The sequence below is a fragment of the Apis cerana genome, linkage group LG10 (assembly GCF_029169275.1).
Source record: "Apis cerana isolate GH-2021 linkage group LG10, AcerK_1.0, whole genome shotgun sequence".
Classification (NCBI taxonomy): Eukaryota; Metazoa; Arthropoda; class Insecta; order Hymenoptera; family Apidae; genus Apis; species Apis cerana.
The window spans coordinates 10,537,969-10,559,092 of record NC_083861.1 but is presented as its reverse complement, the minus strand read 5'-3'; the positions used below and the strand labels follow the sequence as shown (position 1 = coordinate 10,559,092).

Genomic DNA, 21,124 nt, shown 5'->3' with positions numbered 1-21,124 from the left:
TTTTATTTATTTTTTTATTTTATCATTTGTTAGAATTAAATATTTTTTTAATTATTTTAACAGATTGAAAAATATATTTATATTTATTTGTTATTTATACTTATTTGTATTTATACATATTTTCTTTAGTCTATATAATATATAAAATATATATTAAAATAATATATAAAAGAAAAAAATATATGTATAAAATGTAACATACAAATATCTGTAATTATTAATTTTATACGTTTAATTTTCTCAATAAATTATTTTATTGCCGAAATTGAAACTGAAATTAAAAAATCAGCATGTTCAATATTCTAATATTTTCCAAACGCAATTATTGGATTTAAGCTTGAGAAATTATGTAAAATTTTTCAGATAATTATACAAATATTGTAAAGATGAATTATTACGAAAATGATTTAGATACAAATAAATAAAAAAAAATATAATTTTTACTATATGACAATATTTTTATTTGAAATAATAAGCGTAAATCATGAGATGCAATTTATAACTTGCATAAATTCAATAAACAATATCTGAAAATCAAGAAACGCGCATGACCCTATCTATTTTTTTTTTAATAAAATTGCAATTTATTTCAAACGTAACACGTATAAACGAACGTTGGCTATCGCTAAATTTTGTTACATACGCGTGTTGCATATTCCATAATGAAGATAACGAAAAAAATTCGATAAAAACAAAATAATATAAAAGATCATTTTATCGTGAAAATTAAAAAATACAGAATTTTTCACAAAATATACTAAACATTCAAATATGCACAAATATACACTTTTTACAATCAATACACTTATACACCTCTAAGAAAAAATTAAAAAAAAAAAGCAAATCAAAAAACAAATTAAAAATAATTCACATGACGTAAATTAACTTCTTTCATAACATTTATATTATACTGAGAATTTACACGTGTTAGAAATTAACTTCATTCAACAATATTTATACCATGAAACATGTATCTACACATATATATATCGCCATATAATTAAACAAGGGAAAGAAATTCAATAACGCGACAATTTTAATTGGTGGTCATTGCGGATTTAATTCGAGATTCGCTAATTGGGATCAAATTGCTTCATTCGGTTGTGCAGAAGTGCGAGCACGTGGAAACGTTAACGTATAACACGTTGTAACGTACCGATATCTGGCCATCGTGGCTACCACCTTGGCTTTGCCATGCACAATTAATAACAAACCGAATTCACCGACCCGTTATTAATGTCGTTCGGTATTCTAATCGTAGCCGAAACCTATCAATTCACGGATTAATACTAATTACGCGTAATGGTGAACAAAAGCATCCATTATCGTCCAAGACGATTAATCCTTCTGTTATTGAATATAATTTGAAGAGTGTTTTGCAATTGATTATTAATGAAATTTTGATTGTTTTGCTTAATAAATAATATAAAATTTAGACGGAAGAACAATAAAGTGTTAGGTTAGAATTTTATAATTTCAAAATATTCTCTCATGAAAAATGCATTCTATCGATGCATTGTTTTACAATTGGTTATTAGTTTGAAATGGTTATTAGTGAAATTTTGATTAATTTATTTGGTAAATAAATGATATAAAATTGAGACACGAATAGAGTTATTATTACGTTATTTTAATATTTAATCTCAAAAAATTCCATCGATGCAAATTAAATTAATATTGCTAGACAAATATGATTTAATATCGAAGATGATAAATCTTATTTTTTTATCGAATATAATTTGTCGAGATTTTGCAATTGATTTTTAATAAAATTTTAATTAATTTATTTGGTAAATAGATGATATAAAATTTAAACACGAATAAAGTATTTAGTTAGCTTTTATAAGTTCAAAAAATTCCAACGATGCAAATTAAATTAGTATTGGTATAAACATGACAAAAATAATGTGCGATATTGTTTTAATATTCTATTGAATAAATATAAATATAATGATAAATTCTTCGAATATAATACATTAAAGATTTTTTTGCGATGATGATACGAGAAAAGCAAAATATATTATCTTTATAAAAATTTAAAGTGACAAGTATTGAAGAATTTAATCGAAAGTTAGGTTAGAATTTCATAATTTCAAAAAATTTTCTTATAAAAGAATTCTGCAAATTGATACAAATTAAATTGATATTAATATTTGCAGCATTGAGAAGAATAATTATTCGATTCTTCTAAAAGTTTTACGTATGTTTCTTCTATGTTAATTCATATATACGTATAAAAACATGAATATAGATATTCAGCGATTAAAAGCTATGGATTTGCAATGCAATTTATATTTCAGTATTTCTTAAATTTCCTATAGGTGTTCAAAATATTAATCGTTTATCTCAATATATAACTGAAAAATATTTTAATCAACTTTTTCTATTTCTTGACACGTTATTGATTCACATGCAGCTGTAATTTTTTTCTTTTATATGCTACGCCGTGTTGTTGGCTTCGTCGTGATAAACCGCATTTTTTTTATTTTAGCTCGCGGATAAAAATCTAATAGAGTGGAGGAGACAGGAGGAAGAACTGGCTGGTCGGTCATTCCATGGTTTCTTATCGTTTTATCTAAACAACGCCAAAATTCGTTTCACACGTTTTGCAACCTTGGAAAATTTTAATTATCCTTGGATTAAAAAATTCTTAGTGATACTCTTAGTTGAATTCTTCTTTCTGCTTTTTTTAAAAACCTAGAAAAAAGATGATACCCAGTTTTGATATCATTTCTACGAATTATTAAAATTTAAGTTCTTATCATTTAATATTTATGTGAATAACCAAGTGTATTTAAAATTAAGTGTTTTAAATTATTAAATTTCTGATTTTAATTTTTTGATAATAAGATTGAAATATAATTGAATAATGAATAATTGTCAAATAATGATCTAATTGAATTTTAAAAATCTTTTGAAGAGAAAATAATACATTTTTACTTTTCTATTAAATGAAAGAATATACGTTTGATATTAACATAAGAATTAAAAAAATGAGAATTTCTAACAATAAGAAAAATAGAATAGAATTCTTTTTAAAAAGGATGATTGTTGGAAAAATTTCTTTTTTCTCTGGTTAACCTTTTGAATAGTTTATTATAATCTCTCTAAATAAAGGGAATTCTTTGTAGAATTCTTCCATAAATATAGGAAATATTTAAGCGATCTCATTTATTATTATTCATGATTCACATCCATTATCATTTCACTTTGAAAATATAACAAGATAACAATTTTTTCGATAAATCGTAAAAAATCATCTAAAGGATTCTATTTTAGATTATTCTCTAATTTAGTTTGAAAACATTTTTGAAAACATAATTTCGCAAGAAATTAAAAAGTTTTTCTTTGTCATTTGAAAAAAGTTTAAGTAATGTTAAAAAATTTTAACATTAAAATAAAAACTTCACTGTGTGATACTCGTTAATGATAACGTTCAAGTGCTTACGTGACTATTCAACAAGAAGTTCTAAATGTGTTTTTCGAATGGCTTTTGCATACTCGATTGCGTGCGAGAGGACAATAAACGTTCTAAACTTGATCCTCGCTATTGTCATCAGCCTGTATGGTTAAATATCAGATACTGTCCCTTGAAAAAAATTACTCATGCTTAAATACATATATGTATAATTTTTTAATCGATTAAGGAAACTTCTTCATAAACAAACATTTTTAAACTGATGATAATTTTATAAGAATATACAATTTCATATCAGTGAATAGGTTAGCTGAAAGACAATTTAATAATAAATAAAATTAAACATAAAATAAAAGATTTTAAAAAATCGTTACAGTTTACTTACGTAAAATAAGTGAAATATGAAATTATATTGATAATTAAATTAAAAATAAAATAAATTAAAAAGAAAATAATTACGAAAGAATTGTACGTGTCGCGATTTATTTACGTAGTATAATTAACCACTCGTATCAAAGAGACAATTAAAATAAAATAAAATCAAAAAGATGATTATTAAAAAAATCGAATTACATGACTCATGTAATATGATTAATCGAAAGAAGAATTAAATCACCGAAAGCGTGAAAGTTTGGATGGATTGGATCGAGGTTGATTCACACTATTATCTCCCACGTGTAGTGTGTAGTCCTGGAAACACCGTGAGAGTTCGTGAGCATAAATCAAACTACGTGTTCCAATGAGGAATGCGCATTTGCGTTTCATGACACGCAACCGTGCGCTACATGTATATTGTAGCAAAATTATGACTATACGATTACATACGGTGCGCGTACACAGGATCGAAGATACTCGACTTTATACGTTGTTATCCGAATATCATGCGTTTCATGCGTGCTCTCCATTGTTATTCGAATCTCTATTGCGCGATAAATTCTAAAATTCTTTCTTTTTCCTATTTTCGAAATATATGAAAATATTTGATCTTATGATACATGTCTTAGCGTATTGTTTTATTTTTTTATTTATTATTTATTTATCTTAACTCGTCGTTCTTCACTCGTGAATTTTTTCTAAATAAAATTAAAATTCTCATTGTAGATATATCGAGATAATTGAGATAATTATTTTTCAATGGAATTTATTCTCGTGATTGATCGAAATATCGACACATTTATGGCAGAGAGGGCGACTTGTGATCCCTATCTAATTAGCGAAGAGATGAATTCCTCGAAGGCAATCAATGATAAATCAATTGCTGTTTATCTGATCTACGTGTTTAATATTAATTTCAGCGACGAATCATCATTTAAAATTAATGATATAGTAGTTACTATTTATAATGTAATCAACATGTATAGATTTGAATGGGAAACTTTGTTCTTTCGAAATTGAACATGCTTGGTGCGATCCTTGCCCACATTTACAGTAACTGATTTTTAATTTTTAATATCATATACTAGACGATGTCGTCGATACGATAAATATTAAAAATTTCATAAGGGAAACGAATTGAAAGGATAATTGAATATTTTTTAATTATTCGTACTTTTCTTTTTTTTTATTTTTTTATTTTTCTTCCTAATTTCATCGAAAATTATTCAATCATAATGCATTATGAATGGAAATCGTATAAAATTTACGGTTGGTGGTGAAAATGAGCTTGACATTGATGTTAAAAATTCAGAGAGATTAATATTAACAAATTTTAAAATTGGAATTTTAACCGAGGCGAAACAGTTTCGTACAATACAATCTCGTTAATATTTTACGAATGTGTGCAATATCGAAGTTGCTAATTAATTTAATTTAATTAATTATCTTAATCGATTGGTAGCTTGCTTCATTTATCGAATATTGCAAAAGGTGAGCATATAGCATATATACGTGTCATATTCATGTTATATTATTATTCCAACAAAAATAAATATAAAATTACATAATATAATTGTGTAAACAATTTGTACAAAGTATTTTAACTTTTCAATTTGATTCAATTTTCACGATCTTTGATGTATAGAACAAAAACCAAAAAATAAATCTGATCAAAAGAACAAACGAGATAAAGCAAATGCAATAATAATTTTCTTATAAATAAAGATATAGAAATATATGTAAAAAATTATAGAAAATTATTAAAATTTCGTTAATTTTTGTATCTAATGAATTTTCAATATTGTTATTCGAAAGATACGAAAGTGAGAATTTTAACGCTCGAAATAATTTTCTCTCTAAGAAAAGAAAAGAAACGTAGAATTTTTCATGTTTTCATGTTTGAAAAAGACAAGATTTACGATTATAAATTTTCCGAAAAGAGATTGAGAAAGATTCGTAATTTTCCTTACGACCATCAATCAATTTATAGAGAAAATCGATTTATAATATGTAATATACAGTTTATAACATCCTCGTGTTGGAATGAATAAGTAGATAAAAAAGATGACGAAAGGACGAATAAATCTCGAAAAGAGAAGGCAGAAATGTGAAAGAGCGAACATTTTTCCAATGCATCGATTGCATTTGCTTCAATCTTTCGAAAAATTTCTCTTTTTCTCCTTCTCTCTCTCTTCTTCTCCCTCTCCTTCTCTTTCTCTCCCTCTTCCTCTCTCTCTCTCAGACTTCTTTGACTGATTTACACTTATCGAAAAGGAAAGATTGAAGTTGCATTTAGTTCTATATATGTGTATATATATATATATATATGTATGTATATATTTCCAAGGCTGAACGAGCAAAAACTAAGTTGAAGTTCAAAAGCTTAATTTGCCAGAGATGCAGGAAAGTATGGCGTGGGGGAAAAGCTAACGATGAAGGCAATTCATTTTCCTTAAATTAGCGCCCATCCAAGTGTTTCGAACGTTCGAGAGTCAAAGCTTGCTCGTAAATGTAAAATGTGTTTCCTTGTTTATTTTATAGATCGTTTATAACTGTGTGACGTAAACGTACACATTGAAGACGGAGGTTGAATTAACTGTAATAAGCGAAAAAAGTGAAAAAATTTGAGGATAAATGAAATTGATGAATGGAACGAATGAATGAAGAAATGAAAATACGTATTTGGTATTGAATGGTTACGAAGTCAGTCATATTGATCAATTAAAGAATTAAAAATAAATAATATATATCATATAATCAATTAAATAATAATATATAATATATATTTGGAATATTTCTATGTAAGAAAAATTTGTAAATTATTGTAATTTGATTATTAAATAAGATATATTTATTAATGTTTATATATTTTTAAAAATTAATTGATCAAAATTTAGTTTTCAAGATACTCAAAAATAAAGAAGAAAAGGTATTAAAAAATATAATAATATAGTTGCAATGTTTATCCAAAAAATTATAAAGTATTCTAGTTATTTATAACTAGTTAATAAATGATACATATTTTGGAACGTTTAAATGGAATTGATCAAAATTTGGCCTGAAAATGAAAGTTGGTCCATTAATTAAATGAAATGTTTACCAAACAAAGCTATAAATAACAATTGCTTATTATAAGTTAATGATATATTTATTAATATCAATACACTTTGGAACGTTTAAACAGAATTAATCAAAATTTGGCCTGAAAATGAAAGTTGGTCCATTGATTAAAATGTTAAATAACATATTTGCAACGTTTATCCAAAAGAAAAAAGAATTATAAATACTACTTACTCATTACAATATTTAATAGATATTAGTATATTTTGGAACGTTTAAATGGAATTGATCAAAATTTGGCCTGAAAATGAAAGTTGGTCCATTAATTAAATGAAATGTTTTACCAAACAAAGCTATAAATAACAATTGCTTATTATAAGTTAATGATATATTTATTAATATCAATACACTTTGGAACGTTTAAACAGAATTAATCAAAATTTGGCCTGAAAATGAAAGTTGATCCATTGATTAAAATGTTAAATAACATATTTGCAACGTTTATTCAAAAAAAAAAGAATTATAGATACTACTTACTTATTACATTTAATAAATATTTAATAAATATTAGTACATTTTGAAAATGGTTTAAATGGATCAAAATTTGGCCTGAAAAGGAAAGTTGGTCCATTGATTAAAATGTTAAATAATGTTAAATTTGCAAAGTTTGTCCAAAAAAAAATTATAAATACCAGTATATTTTGAAATGTTTAAAATGGAAATTGATGAAAACTGAAGGCGGGCCGAAATAAGAAAATGGTGAGCGTGAGAACGAAAGGGGTTAAAAATCGATTGCAGCGTGTCTTATACATAGAAGAGGCAGCGTCTGACTGTGATCCGTCAACCGGAAACGACGCAATTTACATGAGGAATCGGAGCAAAGCGTCTAAAATGTAAGTAGCTAAGCCACAAACGTATGTAATTCCTCCCTCATACTGTGCACAAGTATATCGATAGATCGATATACAATACTATAACCGGCATATCTTCTTCAAGACCAATCTTAAAATTCTAAATAAATCGTAGAAATAAATATGTTAGAATCTTACATCAAATTATGCACGAATTAAAATCGTAGAATCGTAATAAAAGATAGTTTCAAAACAATACACCGTAATATCAACATAATTGTGTTTATGAAAGGATATACGAAAGAGATGCATTTTTTTTTAAATAAAATAGCAAAGACGAGACGAAGAAAAGGGACGGATTCTCATTAAACGGTGGAATTTATATTGAAAAAATTCTGGTGGAAAAAAAAAAGAAAGAAAGAAAAAGAAAAGAAAAAAAAAAACGAAAATAACTTTTGACATAGATGAAAAGATAGTTCACGTTGTGGCAACGAGAAAAATATGATTATATCGATAAATCAATATAGAAGACCCGATATATATATCTCGTTCTTTCCATCGTATCGATATCAATATCCCTATTCCACCACACCATCTTTGAAACTCTGCAAGTATAAAATATTAGTTACTTAGAAATTATTATTAACGTCGTATATACGAAATACACACACACACAGATGAGATCCATCTACGATTTTAAGATTTTTAAATTAATTTTAAATAAATAATAATCACGATTTTAACTTTGAAATATTTAAAAAAATATATATATATACTTATATATATCGTGGAAATTATTCCACATTACGAATATTGACGATTCGTATCTTTTTTCATGAGTTTAAATTTGGAAAACGTAGGGTAAAAGCTGCTGAAGGTATAAATTTAGCATTTGAAGAATCTTGTGTAAATGTTAGGATAGATTCAACGTTCATCTTTTCCTCTCTTTCTCTCTCTTTCCACATACACAGGTTCAAAACTGATGATCTGTCACTGAAGAATAAACCAAGAAGAAGATTAAAAAGTTCCAGTTCGATAAAATATATATATACCGAAAATGATCCAAATCAAATATTTATCATCATTATCGTGATACGATAATTAAAATAAAATTATAATACGACAAACAATTTTGCAAATTATATTCTCACACGCACATACCTGTCCCTGTTCATCCAATCGAGCGAATATTTCGCGTATTATCCCTCTCAATCTGTCTCTGATCTATTTTCCAAGTTTCGGATCCGTCCTGTTCCACCATTTTGTGTGTACATTTGCGAAAGAGGGAAAGTACATTTGCACAGGTGGTTACAAAACTGATGATTTACACAGTAGATTAAAAGCCGGGCCGGGAGAATTTTCTTGAATCCTTCTTCCCGTGCTATCTTCCATTCATTCACGTGCGAACGAATCCATTCATCATGAATGGACGTGTCCATCGTTACCTATTTGCGCCAATTTCTGCCTCTTGTTTGATCGTTCCAGCTCGATATTCACCCCGATCAAGGCTCAAGTTGCGTGCACTTGGAACTCTGGCCAATCTGTTCCGATAATTGGGAGGTTTGAATTTGTTCCTTTGGAAGCCCGTATCTCGATCGATGCCTCCCCCACAATTCTGTTCACTTTTAAAGCATCCACTGCTAACCTATCCGATCCGATCGATTTCACTAATTTCACTTCTCTAAAGAGAAAACTAATTCTTTCTGCGTTTAATTTCTTAAAGAGGTATAACCGTGTTAATAATGTGAAATTTGTATCTTCCAAAGACAATTCGTTAAAATATCCAATGACAATGATGCAAATTCGAAAAAATAACGAATTTTATGTTAGAAAGATAAGGAAAAGAAATATTAGGGCTATTCTGAAGATATTTTTGTCAGACAGTATAATTAATGTGTGTTTAATAAAACAGTATATAAGATAATTTTAATGATTAATTAATCAAACATTATTATTATCAATTCCTATTCGTGCAAAACGTGCATGTATTACTCTTTTCCTTATTATTATGGATCTATACTACCTCTTGTCTGACTATTACCTGCTTACGCTACTTGTCGTTTGATTAGTATATGCGATATATAGTATATCGTATTTAATAGTCGAAGTTACGAATAAAGTTAAAGTTCGATAACTTTATTTTATTATTTTAATAATTTATATTCAAAACATAATAATAATCGCAAATAATTGTAGTAGCAAACAACCGAGATTATACGGATCAACTATAATGGCCAACGAACAGAGTTGGGCATTAATCTGTTAAACAAGTAACTAGTTAAAAATTTCGAATAAAGTTATTTTAAGTAATTATTCATTAGTTATTATCGATCTACTTTTCATATAATCTCGGCCATTACAATTATTTGCAATTATTATTATCTTTTGAAGAATATATTGAAATAATTTATAATTATAAGTAACTTCATTCATAACTTCAACTACTAAATTTTACCCATTATTGATTAATAAATGAATAAATGTTATTCAAGCATTTTAATAAATAATTACTTAAAGTAACTTTATTTGAAATTTTTAAGTTATGCTCAATATATAATATATGTTACTTTCTGTCTAATTAATATGTATTATCATTTGTTTGAATAGTATATATTTATAATATCTAATGTGTCTGTGTTTATTTCTGATTAGTAAGTGCTATTGTTTGAACAGCATATCTATAATATTCTCTATTTGATTTTTATTTGACTAGAATATATCTCACTCTTTAACAATTCTGCTATTCTGTATTATACTAATATACTAATATACTAATATACTATTCTGCATGAATATGTAAATATATACTTATAATATTTATTATCTGATTCTTATGTACTTGTTGTTTGAATATGCTTTTAGAATATGCCTTACTTTTTCTCAATGAATATATATTTATATTATTCTGTCTATATATGTACATAATATATGCTATTATTATTTATCTGAATATAAACACTTACTTGTAATATACTTATATTATTTTTTGTTTGATTAATTTCTGTCTATATTATTTCTTGATTGACTAATATTACTATCTGTGAATACCATATGCCTATATATATTCTCTTGTCTCATTACTATGTACCTCTCAATAATAGTTCTCGACTGACTAATGTACTATGTATCTCATTTTCTGTTTGATTAATAGTTTACTTATTATATTATTACTGGATACTATAGAGTTAGATATTGAACTTATTGAGAAAATAACTAGTTTTCAAATAAAAAATTTTCAAATAAAGTTACTATTACACTCAATAATTAGAATTATTTTAATACTTATTAAAATATTTGAATAATATTTGTAATACATATAATATTAATAATTATATAATATTTATAATATTATCTGTCTATTTCCACATGCAATATATACCACTTTCTGTTTAATTAACATATATTATTCTCTGATTAATAATTAGTTAATAATTTGAATTTTAATTAATTTGTACTTATAATAATTATGATTTTAATTGGAGTTGTTTTTTCAATATCATTAGAAGGAAAAAATTTTAGAATATTCAAGAAAGGGATCTAATAAAATTATAATACTAAATTAATATTTAAATTATAACATTTAAATTACAATATTTAAATAATTATTTCAATCTTTGGATGCATTAAAATTATTTTTTAAAGAATGTTTTTTTAATTATTCAAATTTATTTATTTATAGACTAATATTAATATTTTTTCTATCCATGAATTAAATTAATATATATGTATTAAATTATTATAATATAATATAGTATTAGCTACATTATACTTCCTATCTTCCTATCCGCTCGTACCGTTCTTCATTTTATATCTATTTGCTCGTATTATTCTGTCTATAAAACGCGCCTATACTACTTCGATTTTCAATGATCGAATTTTCGATATCCTTTTTTTTTTTTTTTTACACACGAAAGAAATTTTCATAGACACCCACCGAGGAGGAGGTACATTCGAGATAGCGGTGCATTCTCACGAGCTAAAATCTCCTCGGTGGCCTACTTTGACGTAACAGGGAGAGTTCGAGGAACTTCTCAGAGTGGGACGAATCGCGATGCGCCTCTCTGTGCCTAGAATTCAACAAACCTTTGACACCGAGTGGCTACGTGACTTCGTGCCACTGACCATAGGTTAGGTTGTACGCTCGTATTTACGTCGGGCTTTACAGCCCTTAAAGTCGCTATGCGAATCGAGATAAATAAACAAACAAATCCTTCCACGCGTAATTTGTAAAGATAACGAATAAATAAATTTATTCCTGAGAAGAAATAAAAATTCCTTTTTTTTTCGTCACGAGTAAATTAGAATAACTTAGAATCTTACATTATGACTAGTATTCATGAACATTCATCTGACCTGTCGCCACCTGTTACCATGCTTGCGAAACAAGCATCTCTTTTTTTGGAAAAGAAACTAATATATGCAAGATGTTCTCTTTCTATATTAGTATATCAAAGAAGATGATTTTGCGTATAAAAAAAAAGTAAAAGAATTTTTGTATGAATTATAAAAAATGGTTTTTTTTTTTTTTGATTATTTAATTTAATTTAAATTATTTTTTCTTTCTTCAATGTTTCGAAGATTATTGAAAATTATTTTATTGATTATTATTGAAAATTTTTTTATTGAAAATTTGACGAAAAATTATTAAAAGAGATTAAATTCATTTCATATTTATAAATTTATCGATTCTCATTCACGGGATATTTTCAAAATATTGTTCCTCACTTTCACTATGTTTCTACGATACGTAATTCGAATAAATATATGTCCGTTTCGAATACAATAATATCGCAATCCATTACCCAGCGCATATTTACAATTCATTCCAGCACGCTCTCTAATGTTATTTGCATACGTTTGCAACCTTGCCCCTTCTCGTGCAATGTGTCCTCGAAACAAATCTTAGAGAACGAGGTTCGAGAAATCGAGTTGACCGATCGAGTTCTACGATTTAATCGATGAAATTTCGATGTGAAGGCAAAGGAAAAAAAATAAATCGAATTATCTCGATTCAATTTTAATCCTCATCAATTTTAATCATCTTCTCTAATCCTTGAAAGAATTTTTTGGGAAAAAGATATTTTCTCGATTAAGATGAATCTGAATAGAAGACGAAAAATTGTACGTAAAAGTGTTTCCCATTTTTATATTGCGTAATAAATGTATATTGTTTGTAATAAAGTTAGATTAAATAACTGATAAAATTTTATTTCGAATTTATTAATTCTATTTAATGAATTATAGCAATTTCATTCCTCCATTATTCTTCAATTCATATCATAAAATTTTATATTAACTCATGCTTTATTGCATTCGATTTAGGTTAGGTTTATTTTGACATGATCATCTGTGTTATACTTTATTACATTTTCATCAGAGTTTCTGATGATAAATTCTCTGAAAGAATTTCTCGAGAACTGACGTCCAATTCAATAATTGAATCGGGTATCGAAGCTCTGACTGAATTACACCCAGTTTTTCACGAGTTTTCGAATTCTTTGACAAATTTCTTGTCCAGTTTAAACGATATCCATTTCTTTTTTTAAAAAATAGAGGGATATGAAGAAAATATCGATTGTCATATAAGAAAATATATTTTTCGTTTGAAAAAAGAAGTGAGAACGATATCATTTAAAATGATTTAATAACAGAGTTCGATCAAATTTTTGTTTATCTTATATTGTTTTAAAGCTGTGGCTTGCTTATGGAACATCCTGCAAAACACGACATTAAATAGAATGGGCTTCCTAAATTCCAGAGTCGAACAGCGTTGCATCTCCTATTCCCACGCAATTATAGCAAAGTTTGGAATAAGAAACTGCTTATCGTTTTCATATCAAATTTATCTTATTTTTTATCATTTGTCATCTAAATATCATTATTTGTTTATTTTCGTGTCGATAATAATTTTAATTGTAATAGTAGATCTTCGATAAAACTATTTTTTTAAGATTATAGAATTCTAATCTCATTCTCAAGCACATCAAATTCAGAATTCATGGAATACGTTATTAATTCTAAACTTTTAATCATTGATGTGAAATAGTAATTATTAATGCAAAATTCACCAATAACTTTTAAATATATAAATATAACTTTAATTGCGATCTTCGACGAAACAATTTTTTTAAAGTTATAACATTCTAACCTCACTTTTGGTCATACAAGTGAATGAAATAGTAATTATCAACGCGAAATTCACCAATAACTTTTCAAATATATAAATATAACTTTAATTGCGATCTTCGATGAAACAATTTTTTTGAAGTTATGAAATTTTAACCTCACTTTTGATTAAATAGGAATTTATGGAATATGTTATTGTTTCTATAAAATTTTTATCATTGTTGTGCACAAAATAATGTATTATCAACGTGAAATAATTGTTTAATATATAAATATTAAAAAATATCAACGAAACGTAAATTTTTCTTGTAAAACATGTGGAATTTTTGATCGAACAGTATTCGAGCAATATTTTGACCAGTATAGGAATCAAAACTACTTAACTGTTAGAATGTTAAAGGGTGTGAAAGTGGGGTATTTGAGCCAAGTGTTTGAGACTATCGTGTGAACGAAGGGTGCACCACCACTCAACGCTTCGAACGGACGCGTTTCTGAATGCTTCTGTTTAGTTGAGAGAGAGAAATAGCGAAATAGAGTAAATGGCGTACGTATGCAAAGGTAAATGGTCGGAGGAAATGCGTTTCCAAGTTAGTTAAGAATCGACAATTGAAGTCAGAGAATGGTGAGAGAGAGAGTTTGTAATAGTTTGATGGAACTTGAATACGGTGTAATCAAATAATTGATGTTGCGTTATTATTCCGTTCCTACTGTCTTTTCCTTATTCAATACAATTCCCTTTTTAACATTAACCGTTCAACAAAATGTACATTTTCCAATTTTTTCGATGAAACAATTTTTTTAAAATTATAAAATTCTAACCTCACTTTTGATCATTGATGTGAATGAAATAGTAATTATCTTCAAGTTCAATGTTCCATATATAATCCTATGCATCGAAAACCTGTTCCAAACTTTTTACCATACCATGACAAATTTGTTTAACGAATTTAAAATATTTCCTGTAAAAACCCACTCTCGTAAAATGGATCTATCTTATCCAGACCGCCAATCCACTCGAGCCACTTCCAAATTGTTTAGCTATGCCAAAAGGCCAAAAACCGATAACTTTTTTCAATAATACGTGGTTCCAAGAACCGATACGAAACCAGGAAGTGTTCCATCCTTTCTCTCTCTCTCTTTCTCTCTATGAGTCGAGACCATCGAGAGATACAGTCATTGTTAAGTAACAATCGCGCGAATGGTAACGTCGAATAATATTAAGTTACGAATTCCGTTGGGTAATGGGAGAAGGGGGAGGGGGGTGTGGAAAATCGATTTCCGCGACAACTAGTTTCTGCTTCGCATTTCCCCTTTCGGCCAACCTCGATTCACACAGGAGGCGAAATTTTCCATACACACACACACACACACACACACACACGTGAAAATCAACCCTCCCCCCAATCTCGTCCCTTTCCATCTGGCCGAGGAGGCTGGATCCCTCCTCGTTTCGACTCATAAAAGAGTAAAGTCTTCGTGATTCGTTAATTGCGATGAGAATCCGCGACTCCCAAGATCGATAGACATTTCCCTGATTTCCGTTGAAAGGAAACTCCCCGGGCTGAATTTCAGTTTCATTAATTTCGAAGATCTTCCCTTCTGGTCGTCCAGAGGGTCCTGCAGCACGCCTCTTGAACCATTCTCGTCGAGGAAAGGAGAGGAGAGCTCACTCGAAAATTCCAATCACACCCGTTACCGAGTAGTAGTCGAGAATCGGTGGAGAGAGAGAGAGGGAAAGAGGGAGGGGGAGAAAAAAGTAAAAAAGGAAATTTTTCCTCGCGACATTTAATCGACCGTGTTCGAGGAATATAAATAAGGGGTGGGGATGATAATTGTTTCGTTACTTGTTAATGTCGTAAGAGAAACGAAAATCGAGGATTTTGCAAGAGGAGATTCAAAGAAATTAGATCTTATTCATTTTTAGGGATAATATGGTATATGTGTGTGTGTGTATTGTACTTGATTTGAAAAATTAATTAAAATTTCGAATAATGTATTCGTAGCTATTATAGTTGATATTGTTGATCGTTTTTAGTCACAGTTAATTTATTCGACAATAAATTAAGTAACTTATTGAAGTAATTTTATTTAAAATTTTAATTCTATCTCTGATGTACTAGAATTTGTTGAGGAATGTATCTATACTATTTCTTGTTTGATTAATACATGTTTATATTATTCTCTGTTTCGTTAATATAAGCTTATATTATACTTTATACTTGATTAGAATATGCTTGTATTATTGAGATATATTTCTTTATTTGATTAATTATTTATGATATTTTTTGTCTGATTCTTACTTAATTAATATGTACTACTTGATTAAAACATGCTTATATTAATCTGATATCTCTAACTTATATTATTACTTCTTGTATCATTAATATAAGTCTATACTACTTTATATTTGATTAAAACGTAGCTATATTATATTCTATATATTTTCTATATATTCTATATATCTGGCTATGTATGTATTTGTACTATTCGATTAATATAAATCGAAATTTTAAATAAAATTTTTAACAAGGTCATTTTTAATCGATAATTTTTAAATTAAAGAAAAATTTGACGCTATTTTCCCTATATTTGTTCTCTATATTCTAAAGCTTAATTATTTACGCCATATTATTACATACTATTACATAGAAAATTTTCACGTTGAAAAGCCGAAAAGTACAAAAATAGCAAAAAATAACTAAATGCCAGAAGATTATGTGCCACGGTGCGAAATGCAACGATTGTGTTAACACGTGGCGCGAGATACAACGGTGGATAGCGATAAAGACTGCCACTGGTTCTGTCATTGGACCGTATTAATAGGTTCCAAATTTCGAGAATTTTCCTGCGAATCCGGGACTTAAATCTGCTCTGTAAATTTCGCGATACAAATCTACACGTGTACCTACACATACAAAATTACGATGCGTTTCATAACACATTGCAAAGCGGATATTTTATATCCAATCAGCTACTTTTTTTTTTCTTATGTAAAAGGTATAAGACATTTACAATTCGTCAGTAATTAAATATTTCAATTTTTATTCCCTTTCATTTCTCAAATAAATTCCAAATTGAAACATTTAAAAAAAAAATTGTAAGAATATAATCGTCATATAACAGATCGTCGGTACGGAATCGTATGACGAAATTACGATCAGTGACTTGAACGCGAGGAACGTTTCTACGAGTATCGAAAGAGGAAGGAAGAGGTTAGGGGATAGATGCGGGAGGAGGTTGGGTAGCAGTTTCAACGATGGTGCGATAGTAGCGCCGTTATTGGTGGTAGTGGGAACAACGGTGTGATGTTAGTGAAAGAGAAAGCTGGAACTGGCCACGAACGTGTGCGGGGAGGAGAGGTGGCGTGCGCTAGTCGTTTGCAGGATACCGACAGCGTGTGTGCCGACGGTGGTGAACGCGCCCGGACATCGATACAGCTCTACCGCCACTCTGCCTCTGATCCACTCTGACCCTCTCTGATCCCCAGGTATCCCCCTTTTGCACACGCACATAGTACATCCAGACATTCTCCTATACTTGTTCGCGTGCCATTAGCTTCGAGGAACGGAACAAACCTTCTGTCTCCCTCTCCCTCGCTCCGCTTCGTCCTTATTCCCTAACCTTACTCTCTCTCTCGCCACTTGCTCTGTCCTTGTCTCATGCGCACAAAGCCTGAAAGTGCGCGCGTGCCAATCGTTCGTTCGCATTCATCTTTCTTCCTTCTTCCTCTTTCGCTCTCGACACTGACCGCATCTACTGTCGCTTTATCGCCACAGGCTACTACGTGCTTAAGCTTCTTCGACGAATAGACGACGAGTGACTGCATTATTATCCTTATAACTCTTAATTATGACACGGATTGATTAAGCTATTCGGATCGTGGATCTAAAGTGTTATTTTTTTTTAATTGATCGCATTAAAGGTTTTCCAGAGGGGAATTTCGAAATTGATTTCGAGATAAATTAATGTAATTATAGGTCATTGTAAGTAATAGGCATGCAATTTTTTTCTCTTGCGCTTTTTTCCTTCGCGCGCTTTGAAATATGTAGATGACAAGGAAAAGCAATTTAATATAATTAGAATCTTTTACTAGTTGGAATTAAGTAATTAAATTGTGAAGTATTCTTTTTTTCTTTTAATTTTTTTTAGATTTTATTGCACAAGAGGTGCCGGACCTATAATATTTGTATTCGGAAAGAAAATTATTTTATGTGAAAAAATACGTTGAAAATACACAATAAAATGAAATGAAAGAGGATAATCGGTAAGTTTTACGCATGAAAATAAATAAAAAGTTTATTTAGAATGACATTTGTTTCTTTGATGAATATTTTTTAAGAATGTTTTCGAAAAAATCAGCCTAAATATTTTTAATCAAATATCAATTGTAAATGTAGTATTTCAAATTCAATTTTCGAATCTTTGAATGAAAAAAATTTATTATATTTTTTCGAATTATTTTTTCACGTGCAATTGTATCATTAGCCGCACGATATATCGATATCTTATTTAATAAACACGTTAATTTGTTAATTAAATGTTTATGTATATAAATATATACATGTTTACTAATCCTTAACAGATGACAACATACTTATTCAATAAAGGTTATATTTATCCAATTGGATGTATATTGAATATTATGCAAAGATCGATGCAATTAGAGAATTTTGGAGAAATCGTGCAATATCAAATATCCATAACGTTAATATACTTTATCGATATCTCGATACTATGATTTTTTTAATACATATATATAAATAATATAATTTGCATATGCATCAGAATAACAAATGAAGATATATCGAAATACAGCTAATTTACATAATTATCGAGAAAAATATACTGAAATTAAATAACAACGTTTCGTTTAATTCTCTCCAAAGTATGAAAATAAACAAAGTACGTAACTATCGTTTTGTTTGTGAATTCAGCGATAAATTAAAATGATAAATCCAAAGTCACGTCCACGTTGAAACAACTACTTTTTAATGCTGCATCCTCATTGAAACAAGAAAGTTGGTTAGATAAGTTAGGTTAGGTTAATTCACATTTCTTTTAAAAAGAAATACTATATCTTTATTGGAACATGGATAATGTGTATTTAATAAAAATTCTGAATAAAACTCTTCCTATATAAATTTAATAAAATTATCCTTTTTTCTTTTTGAAAATTATACTTTTATGAGAAACCATTTAAAAAAGTAAGAGAGGCTTTCTTTCCATCTTTTTCTGAAAATATTATGCAACAATAATTTATTTATTACTTTAAAAGGGACATTGGCGCGTGAAAAATCACAACTGTGACTGCAAACAGGATTTCACTCTCTTTTGAAACGCTAAAATGCCTTTCTTCTAAAAATTATTCCTCACTGAAAATTTATGCTCTATGCGTAATTTTAAAAGAGTATCAAATTATACGTATACAGAGTGTCTCGTTTGAACCTTTGCAATTATCCACTTAATTATTTATTTCGAAAAATGTTTTTAAAACAGAGAATTAGAATTTACTTTGCTTGCTGAAACTGTATTCGGAAAAATCTTATCCGTGAAATCACAAAAAAAAAATAAATAAATAAATAAATAGAATTATTCATTTCTATTTTATCCATTTCAAAATTTATTTTTGCACGATCTTTTCATCATAGCCATGCAAAAATACGATATATAATCATGCTTCCTACCGTAATCGTATACTACTTTCCGTATATTCCGAGGCATCGTTGTTATCACATGACATCCTGCCATGGATTTTCTACCCTCTGATCGTTTAATATCCCTGAACAGCCCCTATAACTGATATTGGTAGCTCATTGTCCAGGATAAACAACCGATCGAAGCGTGGTTTCGACGTAAGCTTGCGGATAATTCGATCCGTTGACTTTGGTACTTGCGTCAACTCGTTAAGACGTATTAGACCGATGGAACAATAGTATCTTTGCACAAAATCATCTCGTTTACTTGCACGCATGGAAATGAATATTTTTTCGTATCAATATTTTATAAAATATTCTTGATAAATTATATTTTGACATGATGAAATTATAAATATTGATGAGGTGATTTTAAAAAAGAAAAAAAAAACACGAAATATGCTAACTTTGCAAAGAAATATTACATATATCAATTTTACGATAATAATTTGTTTCAACCGTTATCCGTGTATTTGATAAATTATATTACGAACAAATTAAAAAAAAATAAATAAATAAAAACGATATCCTATGTCAGTTTTATGAATAAATAATCAAAAATATATTTCAAAAAAAAAATCGATCACGTGTAATACACCATCGGATATTACATCAAAGTAACATGTGTTCCAAAGTTGTTATTCGTTTTATAGAATTTTTGGACAAAAAAGAAAAAAAAAGATCGTTCAAATGATATTTCACGTCCTATATTTGCATCCCGAGATTAATATGTTTTATTTCACTTTTCTAAAAATAATTCGAGAGGACAATATTCGAAAATGATGATGTAAAAGCTTCGAAGTAAGCTTCTTCTCAAGAATCTGATTAAATCAGACACGTATGTACGTGTTTGAAAACTGGCAGGAGGGAAAGTGCATTCGATTAAATCGGAAAAATATTGAACGTGAAAATTTTGAGAAAGATTAGATAACAAATAAACATATATTTTTAATATATTTTGTCATGATTTTTGTTTTTTTGTTTTTAACAAAAAGTAAACTCTAGCTGACTATAATTTCAAAACTTTGAACTTTGAAACAAAAACTGTATCGAATTAAATTTAACATTGATGTTAACATGTTAGCATGTAATAAATCAGGAATGCAATATTACTTTGTGTGTATTAGATCGATATTATAGACGATCATTGTTATCTAAATTATCTAATTACAAATTGGCAATTACATCTAATCCTTAGTATAATACCCTAATGTGTAATGAAGGATGCGCATAGCATATAATATCTATAGATGATCAAAATATTCAAAAGAAATCTTATGAGATCTAGACTTAAACTAATACGTAGTTCTTAGCTTGGCATCACTTTTCGAAAAATAAATATTTTTCAATATAATTTTTTCGAATCTTTCGAATAAAATTTTATTTAAAATCAAATGTTTAAAAATCTTTGGAAAAAGATGCCAATTACCAGGTCTCACCAACGAGGAGGTGACTACGCATCGAGACCCATCTGTAAAAAGTACAATAAAGAGCACGGTATATTACATATTATTAAAATGAATTTAAATGTTAAATAAAAACTTAAAAAAAGTAGCATAAATGACGATAAAGTCAATCAGATATCGGTTCATATAATCAAA

At 28.3% G+C, this 21,124-nt stretch overlaps 3 long non-coding RNA genes across 6 annotated transcripts in view; all 3 read right to left on the bottom strand.

Moving 5' to 3' along the window:
* LOC133666781 (uncharacterized) overlaps window positions 1-20,986 on the bottom strand; it is a 63,615-nt gene extending 42,629 nt beyond the window's left edge. The window contains exon 1 of the long non-coding RNA XR_009831426.1: window positions 19,515-20,986. This is a non-coding gene — a long non-coding RNA (uncharacterized LOC133666781). The remainder of the gene's footprint in view (window positions 1-19,514) is intronic.
* Window positions 2,051-5,489, bottom strand: LOC133666782 (uncharacterized). The gene is made up of 2 exons (XR_009831427.1): window positions 3,449-5,489; window positions 2,051-2,697 (listed from the first exon to the last, which is right to left on the bottom strand). It is a non-coding gene; the product is annotated as an uncharacterized LOC133666782 (long non-coding RNA).
* On the bottom strand, window positions 6,920-11,063 carry LOC108002988 (uncharacterized). 4 transcript variants are annotated; one of them, XR_009831418.1, is made up of 3 exons: window positions 8,866-11,058; window positions 7,088-8,697; window positions 6,920-6,995 (listed from the first exon to the last, which is right to left on the bottom strand). It is a non-coding gene; the product is annotated as an uncharacterized LOC108002988 (long non-coding RNA). The 4 variants fall into 4 exon arrangements; XR_009831421.1 differs by having other exon boundaries at window positions 6,920-7,864; window positions 8,158-8,697; XR_009831419.1 differs by having other exon boundaries at window positions 6,920-7,462; window positions 7,546-8,697; window positions 8,866-11,056.
* Window positions 20,987-21,124: the final 138 nt, after the last annotated feature.